Genomic DNA, 20,388 nt, shown 5'->3' on the forward strand with positions numbered 1-20,388 from the left:
GGAACTGCCTCACAAGTGACCGGAGACAGGTGAGAGGCATATAGCAACAGGTCATAAAGATGGTAAGAGCGAAGTTATTTCTCCAACCCCCCAAAAAATTCCTCCAAGAACCGAAAAATCTGAACTTTGAAAGTAAAATAATATCATATAAAGGAATGAAGTAAATAATCCTCTTCATCAGGATTTCAAGGTCTGACTGCAGAACTTTTAGCATGCCATACTGAATCCTAGCACAGAAAAGTCACAAGGACAAGTGGTGAGTAATTTCCAGGAAAATGGCAGCAATTCTTCCACTTGTAACAGGACACACACTCACTTGTCGAAGGTGATTGTAAACCACATTCTGCAGAAATTAAGAAGATTCCATCACCGCTTCAAGATGGTGATGACACTGTAGGACGGCTTGGATGCATGCTTCTAACTTAGTCACCGGCATTCTTACACTGCAAGGGGATAAGGAGGCCCCCATTCAAGAGCAGAGATATTCCTGTCATGTCTCCCAGGGCTTTCCTCGGGGACTCAGTGCCCTGCAGCATCCGGCCCCAGGCGAGGACACGCAGCGTAGCCCACACAAGCAGGAGGGGCACTGTGCTTGAGAAATCCCATCTCCGATGGGAGCAAGAGGGGCTGGTGGGGTTGTATGAACCTATAAATGCTCATAGAAATACACCTGCATACATTCAAGTGATACAAATAACAGTAGCAGGATATTTAACAAAATTTCAATTGTCAGTGTTAATTTTACCATTCCTTTCCTCTTGTTCCCTGCACTCTGACACAGGCGTAGGCTCTCTCACACCTGCAGCTCTGATGCAATAGTTGTGATGTTATTTTTCTTTGCTTCAAGTGTCTTCACTCCCCGTGTCACTGTTACTGTCGTCTTTTAACACAGTCAGATGTCTTCCTGGATCTCTCCCTGAGTTCCTTCCTCCTGCTTCTCAGATCCTGAGATAAAGAACAGGTGAAGGCACATGACTAGAAAAGGCACTGTGGACTTGACCAAAGTTCTCAGGGAACCCCTACGTGAGTGCTGCCCTTACCTTCGATTCTCAAGGTTCTGCCCAGGGTGACATCCAGACCGGAGACAGTCTTCGACCCAATTAAAAGCTGTGAGGTTTGGGTGCGGGGAAAGTTGCAGGAGCTGGTTCCGGATCGGAGTCCCTCCACACCTCTGCCCCTCTCTCTCCCGAGGCCCCGCTTCCAAGCCCCCAGGCTCCCTGACCTTCTGTCCTTCTCTTCTACTCTACTCCAAGCCCTTTTCCTCTTCCTTTATTCCCTGATTATCCCCAGCTGAAGTGATTTTTCCATCACAGTATCTGAAACAATTTCCTGCTGCTGGAAAAGAGGTCTCCAGAGGTCAATGCGCATATGGCGGTTCCTGAAGAGAGCCCATGGTTAGGGGGCACTCAGCAACACTCACGGGGCATCAGGCATGTTGCAGGGTTGACCACCCCCAACAAGAGTTTGCTGTGACCCCAAGGCACGCACAGCATACCTGCTCACAAAACTGTAGTTGGCCCACTCATCCGTTATTAAGAAGCAAAAACAAAAAAATTTCTCATATTTCTTACTAAAATCATTTATGAGGTGTAAAAAGAAATTGTAATAGAAAAGAATAAATTTGACTCCATGTTAGATGTGTTCATTTGGCTTTATACATGTACCCTGATTTCTAGGCTCAGACTTGCTATCTCTGCAGCTTTTGTAAAAGAAAGTTGCCTTTAGCCTGAAATATCCAGGAGGGCCTATTCTCCGGGCTTTGATCTTGAAGGATGTTAGCTCTTCTACATTTATGTAGAGATGGCAAATTGCAAAATAGGGAATAACCTTTGTTTTTTTGGAGGTTTTACGGGGACACCATGATTTGACACATATGGACAGCTGCTAGAACAAAGGATTCCAAGGACAAACAATTCGTACAGCAAGAAGTTTGCAACAACTGACCACATTCCCGCCACTTTTTACTATAAGAGGAGACTGAATTCTGAATTGGGGAAGAGAGTTCACCTGGATATCAGTATGCCATCTTCTGGGTCTGCCAGCTTTTAAAATAAAGTCACTATTCCTTACTCCAACACCTCATCTCCCGATTTATTGGTCTGTCAGGCAGCAAGCAGAACGAGTTTGGACTTGGTAACAAAATGAATGCACTGGAGGTAGTATGTCTCCACTTTTTCCTCATTTCCAGTATGTCACAGCCAATCAATTTATATGCTGTTTAACAACACGACCAAAAACCTATTATATGGAATTGATTCCACAGAAATAAAATTATTTCTACTCTTTCAAAATTTATTTTTTCTTTTCTATTTTATTTTGTTGCTTATTGAAAAGAAAATACAAGTCAAATCATTTTATTTCATGTATTTTTTATAGCTACATAATCTAACTACTACAAAGATTTAAAATGCAATTAAAATTGTTCATATATTAGCATAAAGATATATACACAATCAATGCAGATTAGGAAATGAGTGGATATTTACTTAAAATCCACTGCACATCCAGTCTTTTACAAGCATATTCTGGAATATAAGCTCTATTATCCAGGGGTCCCCCACCATTCTCACTGCCGAGTCTCTTAGTAATCAACTACTAAGGCACCAGCATAGAACCACACGATCACTATTTTAGGTATACATGAGGGAATTAGCTCATTCAATTCTAAAACAGAAACCTTAAAATAAATACTGAACTTATTTTCAGATAAAGAAAATTGGACACAAAAAGAACAGTTTCTCCCCCACATCACAAAGATAATAACTGGTAAAGGCAAGATTTGAACTCATCTGCCTGATTCTAAAAACTAAGGTGGAAATCCCATTTGACTGGGGAAGGTCCAGCAGCACAGCCTATCACCCTATCTTCGTTCAGATCTAGCCTTAGACAGCCTGAGACCGTACCCCATTCCTATGGAAGTCGAGGGGAAACGATAACAGTAAGGATTTTATATTGAGTAGTTTCTTAGGTCTCATCTATATATAGTGTCAGCAGGTCAGCAGAAAACTCTGGGAAATATGAGTGGGAACTCAATATATCAGGACAGAGTGACCTTCCCATGAGAGTCCTCATGGACATAAACTAAATGCAGCTGAGCAATGAAAACTAGCAAGACCATGGAATTCAAGCAAGAAGGATCCCTGCCATCCCCTCCCAGTTGCCTCTTCACCCACGTGGACAAGATGACAGAAGACCCAGTTTCTTCTCCAAGTTACAACATCATGGATTCTCACCCATAAAAAGTTACGACTCCATGCTGTCTTAAGTCTTTCCAACTCAAATATTATGACACCAATATCTCAGCAGAATGTCTATGTCTCACTTTCTCTCTTCTATTAGGAGACTATATCTATGACCACAAAGCAGAAATCCAATTAAATCACCATGCACGAAGCCTGGTGAAAGTCTGCATAAGAGACTTTGTTCTCACGCTCAGTGAATGAAAAGTCAGAAAAAGTAGTCCTTCTCCCTCTGCAGGTGGGAGGTAGCCTGATTGTGTGTGTGTGTATGTGCGTGCGCGTGTATGTGTGTAAACCAAATACAATGTATTCTGGGATGTGTACAGATTTTTTTTATGTTACTGTCATTTCATGAGGATGAGCAAACCTTTAAAGTAATTTGAATCTAGTGTTCTGAAAGAGTCTCAGGCTCTTTTGGTGGAGGATGGGAAAGGGGAAAGGAAAGGAGGAAAGATGTAAATGAAGCATAGGAGTAAGAATACTGCTACAGAAAGGCAAGACATTAATTTTGTTCCTACTTGAATTACACACAAATTAGGGACTGGCTTTCCCCCATGCCTTGTCAAGCACTAACTTGCAGAAGAAGAGGCGACAGCCCATTTCTCACTGAGATTGTGACTGTACATGGCATCTTATAGACAGAAATTATTTACCCTGATCAAACACTCAAGCAGCAGGCCGTAATTCTCCTATTTTGAGAGACAAGAAAACAGGAGTTGAAAGAGGGTATATAACTTGACAAAAGTCAGAGGACCAGTAAACTAAAGAGGATGAATTCAAACTCAGATCTGAAAGCAGAGTCTGATCTTCCCACTCCTAGGGCTCGAAAATCCTTACCTCACAAGCTCCCCAGCACCCCTGCATTGTTCCAGGCACCAAGCATTTCCCATGGCGATGGTCTCCAGCTCTCAGACACAGCACTTTGTGCAGCCAATAACCTCCATTCGACCTTGATCATCTACCTGCCTCGCCCAACAGGCTTCACAATACAGGCAGGAATGCTGGCTTTCAAGTGCATAAAAAGCCACCCCTGTTCTGACCTGGCCTCTTCAGTGGCTTTTCCAGCATAAAGGCAGCCATAAAACTGCTCACAGTTTGTACATGAGCCACATTACCTCTCTCCATTTGTCTCCCCACCTATACTACCTAGCTGTGACCATTTTGATAATCTTGGAAACAAATTTTTAAAAACAGAAAAGAAAGGATTCTGGAACAATTAATTAATACTTACAATTTTAAATGACAAGTTACAAAGTGAGTGTTTACAAACCGAATCTGCCTTCCTAAGTGTCAGTTTTAACAGTTACAGAATATAAGAGCAAAAAATTCTCACTTACAAAATTAACAAAAACATCAACAATAATCTGGAATAAACTCAAAAACAATGCCCATGATGTACATGGAGAAAGTACAGGACTGTACTGAGGGGTAAAGTAAGAGGTGTGAATGTAGAGACATCAACATATTGTATGGAGGAAAGCAGTTTTGTAAAGATGTACGTTCTCCTAGAGATAATTCAAAACTTACTAAAAAATCCCATGACAACTCTTATCTATTTTTTTAACTTGAAAATAGTATTTTAGAATTCTTCAGGAGTAATAAACTCATTATACTAGCCAAGAAAATTAGGGATGGAAAAAAGAATAAAAAAAATCACACTGTCAAATATTATGTAAATTTTTTCAATATGTAAGAAATAGCTCTGGAGTAAGAAAGTAAGATTGACAGAAATAAACCATGAGCTCAAAAAAGAGACTCTAGTGTATATAAGTATTTTGTACAGGTGGGATTTCAAATGAAAGAGCAAAGTATGACTTCAATAATTGTCCTGGGACGATCAGGGAATCACCTGGAAAAAACAAATTCTATTCCTGTCATAATGACCACAAGAAAAATTACAGATAGTGATGTAAATATCAGAAAGTACTAATAACAGCAAATACAACCCTTTGCTCATATTAATTCAACTTCTCCTCAGTATAACAAGTACTATTATCATCTCCATCTTAGAGATTAAAAAAACTACAAAAGAGATTTATACCATTATAAGAAAGTATTTCTAAGAATAATATCAAGGATAAAACCCAAAAAGTAGACATTTACTATCTTAAGATTATTTTGGGCCACAACAAAAATGAACCAACTGAACAAAATGAAAGGCAAGAAATGACAAGGAAAAGCTCTGTGATACATGCTGATGAAGACAAGGGGTTAATTTTCATAACATACAAAGAGCTGTCACAAAGCAACAAGACGCTCCCTCACTTAAATGTGTGCAAAAGTAAAAAGGAATCATTCACTTTTTAAAAGTCAGAAGGCTAATGAGTGAAAAACGCTCAATACCACACTGGTCATCAAGTGCAAACTAAAACAATGAAAAAGCACTTTTCTCATCATATTGACAAATATTTTTAAAAGATATTCTAGCTAGTGTACATCTTTCATAGAACAAACTGTGAGTGATCTTTTAGGAGGACGACATGCCAATGGATATGTAAACTCTGAAAAACGTGTGTACACACAGACTGAACTCCACTTTTAGGAATCATTTCGTTAAGAAAAAAAATCAGTTCAAAAAGATGTACTCATCAGGGCATTTACACAGCACTGTTTAAAATGGTGGAAGAAAAGCTGAAGTGAAATCATATTCAGCAATAGAGAATTGGTTACATAAGTTATTCTACATCTTTTCATTCCCCACAGGAGAAGGAATTTCTAGAGTCACTTGAAAGGAGCCTGTGATGTATATAGTTGTCACATCCAGGGACTAAATTTCCAGAAACCTTAACTAAAGGAATACTCATACAAGATCACAGGAATGTTTGTATGAGAAGGATGCCAGTCAAACATCCTTTCTGACAGTGGAAAATGGAGAAAACTTATGTGTCTACCATCAAAACAATGATGCGGTAAATCAAGGCGAGATGTGGGCACTAAGGGGCCGGCATTTCGGCATAGTCCAAGGCCTTGTCCACAGTACTCTCCCACGAAAGGTGTCCTTACACAAGAGACCAAACCTGCACATCAGGAGACCCCACTACTCTATCTGAAAGGACCGGGTGGGTCTGGTGTGGGAGGACGTCTATGATATACACTTGAGTGAATATACCGAGCTGCAGAATACATATAGTATGGCCTTATTTTTCAATAAAGCATATATACACACAGATATACATAGATTTCTCATATACGTGTATGTATGTGTGTGTATATATATATCACATAGACATAAACGTCATGAAATATATACATCATATTGTCAGCAGTTTTTACTCTCAGGTAAAATGGGAAGGGATGTATGGGCCTTTCGGCACCACCACAGTACTCTTTTCAGTATTTCAGTTACGTATACTTGGAATTTAAAGGTTTATTTAATTCCGGAGAAAAATGGACGATGCCTCCACAAGACAGAATGATATACTGGTCATTAAAAATCATGCCAGGGGAGATAGAATATTGTAGAAAAACGTGTAATAAGCCGAATGGAAAATGGAGGTCTCCACACAATAAACAGGCACAGATTGCTCACTGGTTTTTATGACAGAGGTAATACACACTGATGAAAAAGCAGAAAGTAGATGTTAATGTGTTACTTATTATCTCTGAGTAGTGGGATCAGGAAGATCCTTTTGCCCTTTTTTCAGACTTTTATATTAAATACACATTATTTTTCATCTGAAAAAAACATTTTTAGATGTCTAGTAAAACACATTGATAAACATGCACGAGTACTTACCAAAACAAATAACTAGGAGACACCGTAGCAGCGTCACACAATATAGAACGGGCGATCCTGAATAACACCATGCAGTTATATAAGGACCCACAAAGTGAGAGCACCTGCTGTAACAGGACGCGGCCCCCTTCTATTTGTCAGTTGTGTCTTCAGGGCTGAGGCAGTTCTGAGCACGGCCAGTGTCAGTGCTGGTGTCTGGATTGATGCCACTGGAGGTGAGGGCACCTGCAAGCCGAGAGGAAGAACAGAAATCATCCTCTGCTTTTTCTGTCTTGTTTCTTTGTTACTTTTAAAGAGAGGCGTAAATAAGATAAACTGGATCTTCCCTACTGAAATTTCAGTAATGAAACCGTTTTTAAAGTGTTCACAACTTATATTCTGCCTATAACTGTCTTTTCAAAAATGCATCATATTTATTAAATGTTAATTAACTCAGTTAATTAACAACCTGTTGAAACCCATTAAAGAACATGAATTGCACTACTTATAAGCACCACGCCTGTAGTGACTACTTTAGCTGTCTTGACGGCAGAGAAGTTAGCCTCCACCATCCCATGGCCCTGAGCTTCTGACGCTGGTAAGAAAGCACGCTGCCGCCTCAGATGGAGAGAAATAGTCAAAGCATTTTTTGAAATCTACAACACTGACAAAGCATAACTGACAAATCCTAGTCTCCTTTGAGGCTGTCATTTTCTGTTTCTGGCCAACACCCGTCAATGAGAAGAACCACCCCATTCCCGAGCCATGGGACTCACGTGGGAAGCAGTTTTGGAGAAATTTCCAGGTATAGAATGTAACCAACTATACATAGAACTCTGAAAAAAGAAAAGAAGCAATACTCTCATTTTGGAACACACTCAAAATATTCTCCTGAGCCTTAGTAGCTGGAAAGGCTGAGCTTCTCCTAAACCACTTATTTATTTCACAGCCAGTGAGCATCTCACACAAACCCTGCTTCCCTGTGTCTACTGGGAGCCTCAGGCACACTGTTGTTGTCGAACTTATCAGTCACAGGGCAGAGGCTTGTGTCTCACGCCTGCAACTCTCACACAGGCTTACCTCCTAGATTCACTGTCTGAACTTGGCCCCATTTTCTCACCTGTTTATTTGGTATCTGTTCTTCTGTAAGCTGCCTGAAGTGCTTTTTGGAACAAGTCAGAAGAATCAGTGGATTGAGAAATGGACATGGACAGGTGAGAGATGGGGAGACAAACAGAGAGACTCCAAGGAAAGGGGAACAAAGAAAATTTCCTATGCAAAACCGTCTTCTAGTCAGGGAAGAAAACCACCACAGAGAAGTGTGAAGAGGCAGGTGGCTGAGGACTGTTTCCTGGATTCCATGAAAAGTCACACCAAGAGATGAGAGGGTAGAATTATAAATAATAAAAGAAAAAAAAGCATGCATGCTTGAAAAATATATCTACACTATGTACTTTCTAAAGAATAGATTCAACTCAGCAGGGCCCAATAACACAATCCTTGGGTATTTACAGAATTGAGAATCCCAACTCCAAACCACAAGGCATCCATTTGGAGCACTGAGTGTCTACACAGTGCGGTCATAAGCCATCATCGGAAAATTTATGCTCTCCTGCACTTACGAGGAAAGAGCAGCTGTGCTCGGGCTGCCCACATGCGTAATTTACACCCCACAGCACTGCTACGGGGGGGGGACGCCTAGTGAGCCCCATCTCTACAGGACCAAAAACAAGTCCGGGAAAGGATAAGCCGACCTACCAGTTCTCCATCTGACAAGACTGGTCACTCCAGAGCAGGAATCGAACTCAAACCCACGTTTGCAACCACAGTACTGCCGTACTTCATGTGCTTTTTGTGTGCATAATACATTTGTTTTTGGCATGAAAGGATATTTAATAAATGATCGGTTGTCTTGTCTATCCAATTAGCTCACAATCTTGATATTTTTGAATTGTACACTTTTCCCCTGGAGAAAGGAACGGAAAGAGCAGGGGTCACAATAAGTTGGGGCTCCATTCTTTAACTGTTACCTGAACCAGGGAGAAGGAGCAAACGTTCTCTTCATCTTTTAAAGAGAGTGCTCCACTGATGGTGACTTACTCAACTCCAAAACCAAGTCTGGGGGAAGGGTGCATGCAGCAACCAGAGCAGTATCACCTGTAGGTAGGTTAAAAGAGCTCAGGGGATGGCTCAGGGGGTCAGCCTGATTTAATTTGAATCTATAAAAGAATACCACAGTCTAAAAATACTAGCATGCAATGTATTTGCTCTTTCCTGATATCTAACAAGTTTCCACAGCCCACATGTAACATTATCATAAACTAGTGTAAGGAAGAGTCCCCAGACAGGGAAAATCAATGCCACAGGCAGGCTGAAACCCAGGCTGGAGGAAAGGAAGAGAAAGGGCATAGTTAAGAAGAGGGGAAACGCTGGGAAAAAGACATCATCACAAGGACTCTAAAGCATCATCCAGCAATCATATAATCAATCATTCAAGAGAGAGTTACTGACGTCTTATTTTGTGCAAGATTTTACAGAGGGCAAAGAAAGACCGCAGTGTCCACGGTGACAGCAAGTGGCGGGGCTATAATACAATTCTGATCCTGGTACCTTGCACAATTGTACTCAGTATAAAGGTAAAAATATAAAGTAAAATTATACTATGTAAACTCTACGCATTGTTGACAAAAAATTAATGAAGACCTAAATACCTGGACAGACACACCATGCACATTGATGGATCAGATGACAGCGCTCTTGGAATGGGAGTGCTCCCCAGAGCGATCCGTATACTCAACGTGGTCTCAATCACAATCCCAGCAGGCTCCTCTGAAGTAACTGACTAGCTGCTGCTACAATTCATATGGGAATTCGAGGGTCTCAGTAACCAAAACGTACTTGAAATACAAGAACAATGTGAGAGGACTTGTAATTCTCAATTTCAAACCTTACAACTGTATCTCCAGGTGAGATTAGAGGCCATTTTTAAGTTATTACTGTGTTTATCCTTATTTTCTAAATTGTGTACAATGAATATATCTGTTAGAATAAGAAAAATAAAAAGTAAAGTATCTTTTAAAACATGCACACCGATTCATTCATTGGGAAAAATTATTTTGACTATAAACAGGTAAAAACATATCTAGTGAAAAAGGAGTACTTAAAAACAAGTGTGCATTTACAATTTTCATAAATTGAAAACTGAAAAGCACAAATACATCAAGTTTCTAGGGAGACTGGTGAAACATATTAATAGCTATTTTCAAAAATTCTAATTGAACAATGAAAACTCAAGAAAGGGAAAATCATGATTAACAACCAACTGGAAACACATGGAGAGCAAAGGGCTAGAAATCAGTTCCTTTAACTCTGCTACTAACTCAATAGGAGAGGAAATTCCTCACTGAGGGGACAGTGGAATCCCATGCATAAGACAGGATACACAACAAACTGCAGTAGTATCAGGCGTGAATTTCTTAGAAGAATTCTAAAGTTACAACATTGCTGAAAAACTATAAAAACACTGACAGACAGATTAAAACACACAGTCACATATATTACGTAGAAACATATGAAGCCTGCTCCCATGTTGCACAGAAATACAAACATATTTGTTCATTTATAGGCACTGATTACTTTATACCAAATAGAATATTTCAACTAAAACAAAAAATCAATACTACACTCCTCTTGTCAAAACTACTTGGTAAGTTACCCTGCTATGTAACCATAAAGTGTCTAAAATAGGTCTAAAATTAGTGACAAAGATCTTTGTATGGTTTCTTGAATTCTTATAAAAATTCAAAGCTTAATTTTAAAATAAATCTGAGCAGAATTTCTATATTATCTTTTCCCTCATGAAATGAACAACACAGTCTGTTGTAAAAATTCTGTCCTTACAATGATTCATGAGCACCGTATCCTCACAAATCTGCTGGACAGCAAGGCACTATCCAGACACTGTGACAAAACAAATGAAACACAGTGAAGACAGTGACCCTATTCTGGAGGGCTTATAAGCCGTGTCAACACCTGGTTTTTATTTGATTGTTTTGATTGGCTATCAAAATAAAATCAATCAAGTACTTTCTTCTTTGAGCATTCTGTAAGTCATGACTGTTTTTAGTGTCATGAGCAGGAAGGACTTAAGCATGACTTGATTAGGTCAACTAGCAACAATCATCCCTGGAGAGTGAGTAATAAAGAAGTTAAGTGATAGCAATGTTTCTGCCTACGTGAGACCTAAAATAAATCAACACTGATATCCAAAATGAAAATAAGGAGATGAGGTCCCTAATGAGAAAACAAACTAACAAGAAATCAAAAAAGGACAGACGTTTTCATTAACGATTCCAGGCAGTAGTGGAGCATGGTGGTGAAGAGCACAGATGCTGGGGAAAAACATGAGGGTCTGAATTCCCGCAGCACTGGGTAGCTGTGACACTGATATTTCAGTGAAATTTTCTGCATCTGAGTCTCCTATCCATAGACTAGTGACAACAACTGCACCCATTTACGAGAACGGTCCTACAAATTAAGTTATTTTATATATAAATGTTTAAATAAAATACCTCAGATTTTAAATAATACCCCAGAGTCACAAGGAACAAAGAAAACAGATAAATTGGAGTTCATCAAAATTTAAAACTTTGCTTCAAACTGCACCATCCAGAAAGTGAAAAAACAGCACACAGGAGAAATTTTTTTAAAATCATTTATCTGACTAGGAATTTGTATCTCCAAATGAAAAAAAACAAACAACCCTACAACTCAACAATAAAAAGGCAACTCAATTAAAATGTGAATAAAGTATCTGAAAATTTATTTTTCAACGAAAATATACAAATGGCCAATAAGCAAAATGAAACGATGTTCAATAGCATTAGATGTAAGGGAAATCAAGTCAAAACCTCTAGGAGAAACCGCTTCACACTCACAAAAATAGATTATAGTAAAAAAAAAAGAATAAGAAGCACTAACAAGGACACAGAGGAAGCGGAGCATGCAGCCCTTGCTGGTGAGGTCGAAACACAACATGGCAACTTTGGAAAACAGCCTGGCAGGTCCTCAGACAGTTGAACATTTGGTTTCTGAATGACCCAGCAATTCTGTTGTCTGGGCACACACGTAAGAGAACGGAAAACTAATGTCCACATAAAGACTCCTAAAAGAATATCCACGGCAACACTACTCATCACAGCCAAAAAACAGAAACAACCCAAATGCCTATCACCTGATGAATGGGTAAAGAGAGGGGCTCAGCCATACAGTGGAATAATATTCAGCAATAGCGAAGCATAGAGCACTGACCCAGGCCACAATGTTGACAGACATTGAAAACGTTACTCAGTGTGAAAGAAGTCAGTCACAATAGACGGTTCCACTTCCATAAAGTGACTCGATTTACATGAAATGTCCAGCACAGGCAAATCCACAGAGAGAGAAGAGTGGATCCTTGGGGCTGGGGGAGGATTGGGAAGATGGGAATGACTGCTTATGCATACGGGGCTTCCTGTTGAGGGGATGAAAATGTTCTAAGATTGAATGGGATGCACAATTCTGGGCATAGAGTAAAAACTGCTGTACATTTTAATGGGTGAATTGTATTAAAACTGTTAAGAAAAAAAGCACCTCGGGCGAGTACCTTCCATAGTAAATGCAAATTGCTAATTTTTATTAGAGGAAGAAGAAACTGCCCTCAGAATGAAAGCAGCAGATCAGCAAATGTGAGTTAACCGAAATTGGACAAGAGCATTTCACTTCAAACAGTTGCTGAGTGTAAACGAAATATTCAGAAATAGGAAAATCAATTTCACATCAAGGAGAAGCATTCTGCTTCAAATGCAGAACAAGGCTTCGGCAAGCGCAGCTGCTAGAAATGACCAGAGAAGAAACCTGCTACTACAAACAAACACCAGAGCCAACAAGGAAACGGTGGTGAGGAAAGCAGGCGGACAAATATCTGGAACAGTTTGTTACAAATAATTTCTCCAATGAAAATTTAAAAATAAAATGAAAGCGATGAAATGCTCTGTTGACCTCACGTGAATGGGCTTCCTTCGGTGCTCGATTGTTCTGTAACCCCGAATGAGAGACTCAGGAGAGTCAGCATGGCTCCTGGGAGTCCCCAAGTTACTGCCCACCAGCACGCTGACCACCATCACATCTGCCAGGTTTGAATTTCAAAGAAGAGACCAACTTCTGAAAGGCAGAGAATATGTTAACAAGGGAAGAAAAGGCTGCAGTCAGTCCTGGGACAGAGGCCCTGAGAGCAGAGGCCAGAAGTCTGCAGGTGAACTGCTGTGGCCCTGGGGCAGGAAGGGAACACAGGGGAGCATATCTCAATTACCTCCTCTCTCTCCCTCGGGTAGGAGATATAAAGCCTGCATCGTTCTCACCTCGAACTGTGGGTTCTGGCTGGCAGAAATCTTACCTACAGGAAATGATTACTCCAGACTTTGTGGAAAAAGACAAGAAATTGAGAGGGATTAGGGAGCCAACTCCAAGAGCCTCTCAAATTCTCCCATATTTATTGTGTATAATCAAAGGAAATATTCATTAACAGTTGTGTGATAGTAAGGAGGAACTCCGGGAAAGACAGGGTGAGGCAGAGATTGTAGAATACACAATGAGTACAAAGGATTATTGTATCTTTAGAGAAGTCATGGGGTGAGGGGAACAAGATATATTTTAAGATATGTGAATTACAAAGCAGACTACCAGACCAGCCAGGTCCTTGTTTTCGGGATAATAGAATATCTAACAGCACACAAGCCCAGCGTTTATACCTTAGGGCCCCGGTCCTTGCTTTGCAACCAGCAGAGTGCTATCTAAAACCTCAACTATGCAAGAGAAGCATTGTCTCTGCTTTTTAAGGCAAGGAGGCTGGAGAGAGGATGCACAGGCACTTGCTTGCAAAGCAGTTTCAAAGCATATTTTTTTCTTCTTAAAGATTACAGGCGACTGGGGTGTGTTACAATTTGTTAACCCAATCATGGGCTCCCACATGGAACCATTATGGAGGACAACTTAGGGTGACAAATCCTTATTGTGGGTCTTTTCCTGCCAGCTTCAGCCACTCTAGCAGTGTCTAGGCACATCCATGAATAACGATCATACAGAACCACCCACACTCTTAACTCCTGGTGCTTGAAACTTAATTTTAGCTCTACACAACTTACCATAGAAAAGTTTCAGAAATAAAAAATATAATATTCCTTTTATATTTCAGCATATTACTGATTTTTCTGATTGCTCTAAGCTGCTTCATCTTGGTAAAGCACATAATTCTGCAGCTGAATTCAGTACTTTCCTTTGGGCATATCTAGACAGTTTGGGCTCACTAACTTGTGTTGGTCAACTACCGATACACTTAATTGATTTTTTTGTTTATCAATTTCAGCTGGGAGGAGAGGGAGTGTCACTCTGTTTTTCAGCCCACCCTCAACTCTTTTCTCATCAACTCAGGCCTCCTGAAAACAAAACAAAGAATTTGTTTCCCTTCTACTCTTTCCACACACCCAACAGGATACATCAGCCTCAAGAAAGGATTCAACAAAAGTGTTCAAACAATAATCTACAAACCTGAAGCAACTCCATCTAAGAATCAAGATACACAATGACATGAGAGTGTATCAGGCACAAAGCATGGGTGAGGCTGACCACCTCATTTCTATTTTTCAAAGGAAGGAAGTTTCTCATACTTTTTTATTATCACTCTTTGTCATTGTTTCTGCTTAAGCCAATAAATAGTTTATGAAATAATTAAGCACTGCAAAAACAGATATTTGCTGTATTAATTACAGAAGGCATTGAGAGGTGATAGGAAAATCCACCTCTGTAAATAAACAAAAGTTCTTCCCCTCTGAAGAACACGTATACAAAATGCAACAGAGAATTCAAATTCTTGTGGAGAGGAGGAAAATCCAAAGAATCAATGCAACGTCATTACTAAGAGTCAGTAAAAAATTCACTGGACAAACATGCTCAATGCATTCAAAGAATTTTAAAGGCACACTGCAAAGCATTCACTTAATGATCTGCAGGCTAGAGGAAGAATTTCCCTCTTTAACAGACAACAGAAATCAATAGGGTGCCCCACCAAACAAGGACCAAAGAACAATCAGGTTTTTAACAGTTCTGATAAATCAGCATGTTCTAAAGATCAAAATCCAGAAATTTTAAACATTCATTCAAACCACAATGAAACCAGCACATAAAAAAAAAAAAAACAGAGAAACTAAGCACATAGATCATGTACATATATCAATGAGAATTTCTTGTACGGCTGGAAGTAAGAACAGTCTACAGCTTTTACTTGAAAAATAAAACTACTTTTAATGATAACTGCTGAAACACATTTCATCATTCATGTTGCCTTGAAAAATCTGAGGCATTTGTATCTGATCAGAAAAGCCATTCTGAGAAATAGTAGGTTACAATTCAGTGCCAGTTTGCTTTAGAAGACAAGAGAAAAGAAAAGCTACAGTTTCTCATATCCTGCACAAAGTGTGAAGTGCCTCCTTGCCTCTTTCTCCTCCCATTTTCTAAGCTCATGCTCCCCAACACTTCTGAAACAAGTATGAGAACCTCTTATTCCCAACATGCCAAATGACAAAAGAATATCAATTTATTTGTGTAAATATATGACTACACCATGAACTGGAGGAGAAAGGTATCAGAAGTCTATATGGAAGTTATTTCTACCTTCCTGAAATCACACACAAAAACGTTCACACAGACACAGACACATACCCCCTGGATTACTGGGCACTTCACAAGCCTAGTACTTACAACTTCTAGAAGATAACTTCGTAGTTAGTTTAAAATACAAAACTGTCAGCTTTTGAAAGCCTAGATCACCTGCTAAACCATCCAAACATCAAAGAGACCCAATTAGACTTCTCTGTAGAATGTAATTTCCCTTGATGGCAAAAGGGACCCTAAGAAGTACTGGATCAAAGATTCGTGTTTATCACTACCTATGATCGTTTTTAAGCACATTAACAGATTCAGAAATGTATGTCCCAACAACATCTATTCTTATTGAAATAGCATACGTTTTCAACTGTCTATACAGAGACTAGATCCCATGAGGGTGTTTAAGAGCTATTTTGTGTATTGCAATATTTATTTTAAAGTGCAGACAAGGAGGGTGGGTATTACTTAGTTGTAGAGCATCTGCTTAGCATGCACAATGTCCTGGCTTCAGTCCCCAGTACCTCCAAAAAAATTAATAAAAATAAGTGCATATTGAAAAACAAGAATATAGTTATAAAAAAATGCAGACTTAAAACCACTGCAATCTAGGTGCTACAATTATACTAAAAAAACAAGTGTTTCTATCAAATATTGACTATATGCCAATCACAGAGACAACCACAAATCACACCTGACAACCATCACGTGTGATTCTCAGCAACCCTACTAAGAACACACGGATGAGAAACCCAGAGCTGCGGAATAGGAGACGGAGCTCGGAGGAGCCGGGGACGCTGACCGTCCTGCTCCCCGTGACACCGCGTCAGCCCAGGGCAAGCGCTGACGGAGCTGCTCTGAGGTAACACCCAGCTGCATGGAACCTTGGGGAACTGGGGAGTCCTAGAAAACACTAAAAATTTTTCAGTGAAAAACCAGCTCAAATATATTACACTGTGTCGCATCCTTTAAAAAGGGAACATGACTGAGACTTTTTTGATGCCTCCATGTCCTTTCTGCCATCATCAATTATTTGCCCTCTCAGCACGACCAATGATGAACTAGACCCCATATGAAGTGCACTCAGATGGAAGATCTTTTAAAGTTATTTTATGAAGTTTGTAAGACTCTGTCTATGCCTCACACAGGTGGTCATCCATCATTTCTCACCGGTGTTGACGTACCACCTGAAATCACTCCTTTCTTCTATTTAAGATCCCTTCATCTAATCCAGACATTTCAAGAGCAAAGAAGTAGCTGAACTACAGACAGTAACACCTTTTCACCAAACGGACTCGAACAGCCCATCGGACAACCTGGAAGCCCTTTTCTTCTATTAAACCCACTTCCAGGTACTTCATCATTTTCTGATTGGTGAACTTGGCCTCTGACTGGCTTACTCAGAGAGCTCCCAGCCTCACATCCGGGGTTGGGAGAGGACCCTGCAGTTGGGGGAAATCAGTGCTGATGGTGGAAATCCTCCAGCCAGGTCTGCATGGGTAGAAGTGCCACACGTGCTCAGAAATTATACCGTCAGCACCCCTGGGCTCTGCTGGAGTGGTTTCCCATTAACCAAACTCATGACACACTGATGAAAGGAAACCAGAAACTTAACTTATTAATGTAATAGAAGATGTGAAACTATGAACCAGACTGAAATATCAGAGTTCAACCATGAGTACATTTTCTCCTCCACCTCCCAATCACGGGCAGGCAGTCACATGGCAAGCATGGACAGAAGCAAAACAGGAAGGGTTTCTAGATTAACTCAATGGACTAAATTTCTGTTATAAGAACAGATATACTGCCTGGAAAACAATTAACACCAATCACGGTGCACTCTCTGTGGACAGTGGCCGAGACACGACTATGAGAACCTGTGTAACTCTCCTTTCCCTGTCCTTTCTGGGCTAACTGATGCACAGAGGTACAGAGATTCTGGGATGCAGATACATCTAAACACCCAAAGCCCATCTCTGGGAGCCTCAAAACCAGACAGCCAGGGTTTAAATACCAGCTGTGCCACTTGCTGGTTCTGTGATTTTGGCCAACTTACTTACCCTCTGTGTGCCTCAATTTCCACACTGTAAACCTGGGACAACAATCAAACCTTCCTTACTGGCTTGTTGAGAAGATTGAAGGATTCATTTCTGTAAAACTCCCAGAAAAGAATGTAGCATACTTTTGGTGCTCGACGAATGTCAAATTAATATCAAAGTGATTTACAAGTCTCCCTTCTAATCATCTTATGTGTTTCCTGGCTAGTCTAAGTCCCAAAGAAAATCCTTATTTCTACTTTTATAAACTCTTGGGGAGCACCCTTCTGTTCCATCCCACCTCCTGTTTAAACCAAGGGAGGTGATACCTCCTAACCACTCCTCTGGGCCATTGAGAGTGCTTCTCCCTTCACACCTCTGGCCCCTGGCCCACACCTAGCACTCATCACACTAACAGAGTGAGGTGTGTGTCCGGGGAGACAAGCAGGGTATTTGAAACCCTTCCTTCCCCTCTAGTGTTGGTCACCAGTGGGAAGCACCCGGGATGCTCAGCTCCATGGCAGGAAAGCCCTGTGCTTGAAGGGGCAGGTCCTCTCAAGGGAAGGCTCGCTGTGGTCCAGAGCTACATGGGATAGGGTGAACCTCTAATTCTGGGACACATTATCATGGCACGCATTTCCCACAGCCCTGAAGTTCATGGAGAACGTGGCTTCATCAGTAACAAAGAAGACATTTATCAACTGTCTACTATTTTGTGTCATCTCTCAGTTGGCTGCCGGAGACAACATGTGTATAAGTATTGGATCTCCTTAGGCCCCAACATATATAAAGTAACAAATAATTCTGTGGCTTAACGTTGGTTCAGGGCGACTGTGTAACAATTCTTACTCTGCTGATTCTTAATTATGGGTATAGGAACTATGGAACCTCCTCAAATATCTTTCATCATAAAACCAGCTTTTCTTATTTTCCTGTTTCTTAGTAATTGCCAAAGACTCTCAAATGATGACTTCACACCAAAGAGCAGCTAAAGTTTATGAGCCCTCTTGACATACCCACTGAGGTAAACACTTTACATGATTTCTAATTCTCACAATTCTACAAAGCAGATACGAATGTCCACGTCTCACAGACGAGGGAATATCTCAAACGAACTGACTCAGGCTCACATGGCTCAGTGGCAGCGCGTGCACGCAAACCCAAGTCAAAAAACTACACACATTCGTATATGTACCAAATCTCCTACGACCAATTAACGCACAGTGGCGGGGTCAATACTCAGGGAACTCAATACACTTCTTAGCTTTAAGGTGCTCCAGAGGCCACTTCTAGCTGTTTTATAAAATCCCAGCTCACTGGTTTCTAAAACTGGAAGAAAAGTCCAAGTTTTCCATTGTTTGCACAACAAGTCTGAAATGTTCACAGTGACATAACAGAATAAAACTAAGATATAAGCAGAATAATTTTTCGAGGAAGACAGACATAATGGACATTGTGCTATTCTGAAGCATTAAGCAAAGAAATCAAAATAAAATAACTTTGTTTAAACCTCCTATTACAAATAGGTAAATTAAGACTGTAAGAAGGTGCAACAGCGCCACCTATGGCTAAAATGACCTTCCAGGTTGTCGGGAAACATGCAACACAAAAATTGCCTGTAGGATCAGAAACGAGAATCAGATAACTAAAAGCTTATGTAGCACATACTGCACTTTGCTTCTGGGGAAGGATGGGGTGTTCAGTATTTAATCTCATATTGCTAATACTCCTGAATATAAACAGAAGAGATAGGCTCATGGAAACTCATCTTAGAAAAGGAAAGAATACAGTCCAGCCACTTTATTTTACAGGAGGGGAAACTGAGACATGGAATCTGTCCTCCTGGCAATCAGCAGCAAAACTCTCCTAGGCCTCATGTCTTGCACTGTAGCAAAAACCAACAGATTTGTACTAGACCTATATTCATAAAAGTCACATCTGTATTTTTCCAACAGTAGGTTATCTAAGTATCTTGCAAAATAGTTCTCAAAGAGCCAGGATATCATAAAAGTTTGTTGAAATACAAAAATATTTATTTACATAATAAAACAGCATGAGCTTCATTCTATTAAAAAAGTGACATGTCAAATCAATCTTTTGATATTTTAAACCTGTTAAGAGTGCAGGAAAAAAACTCAAAATTTTCTTTAATCACAAAAGAGAGAAGCTTATTCCCTGAAAATGATCAATGTGGATTTTACTAAACTTAATGGATCTGGTCAGAATCCCACGAATTTAAATGTCTGAGTGGATGGTTACACGACAACATGAATTCTGAGTTGTAACAACACATTTTCTGTGTAAATAATCTTCAAGGTCATCTGATTAAGGCTATTTAACTATTCCTTGTCTCAGTAGAATGATACAGATTTCATTAAAACTTCATACTACACTAAAAAAAATGAATCCTTGTTACTTTAAACCATATTCAAATATAACATATATATACATATTGAATATGCATCAGAAATAAGCGACATTCTTCAGTATTCAGAGTTGATACTTCTAAAATATCTCTCATTGTGACAGCACATTTTTATTAAGCACCTCTTGGGTTCTTTGTATACAAGGCGTCTAACTCTCACAGTCAGACAATTTAAACGATATTACTCAAATTTCACAAATGAGGAAATGTACTTAAGCCATGAAAACAACTTATATTTTCATCAAAAGGAAACAAAAGAGTAAAGATTTTACTTAC

Source organism: Vicugna pacos, unplaced genomic scaffold (assembly GCF_048564905.1).
Source record: "Vicugna pacos unplaced genomic scaffold, VicPac4 scaffold_111, whole genome shotgun sequence".
In the NCBI taxonomy this organism is placed as follows: Eukaryota; Metazoa; Chordata; class Mammalia; order Artiodactyla; family Camelidae; genus Vicugna; species Vicugna pacos.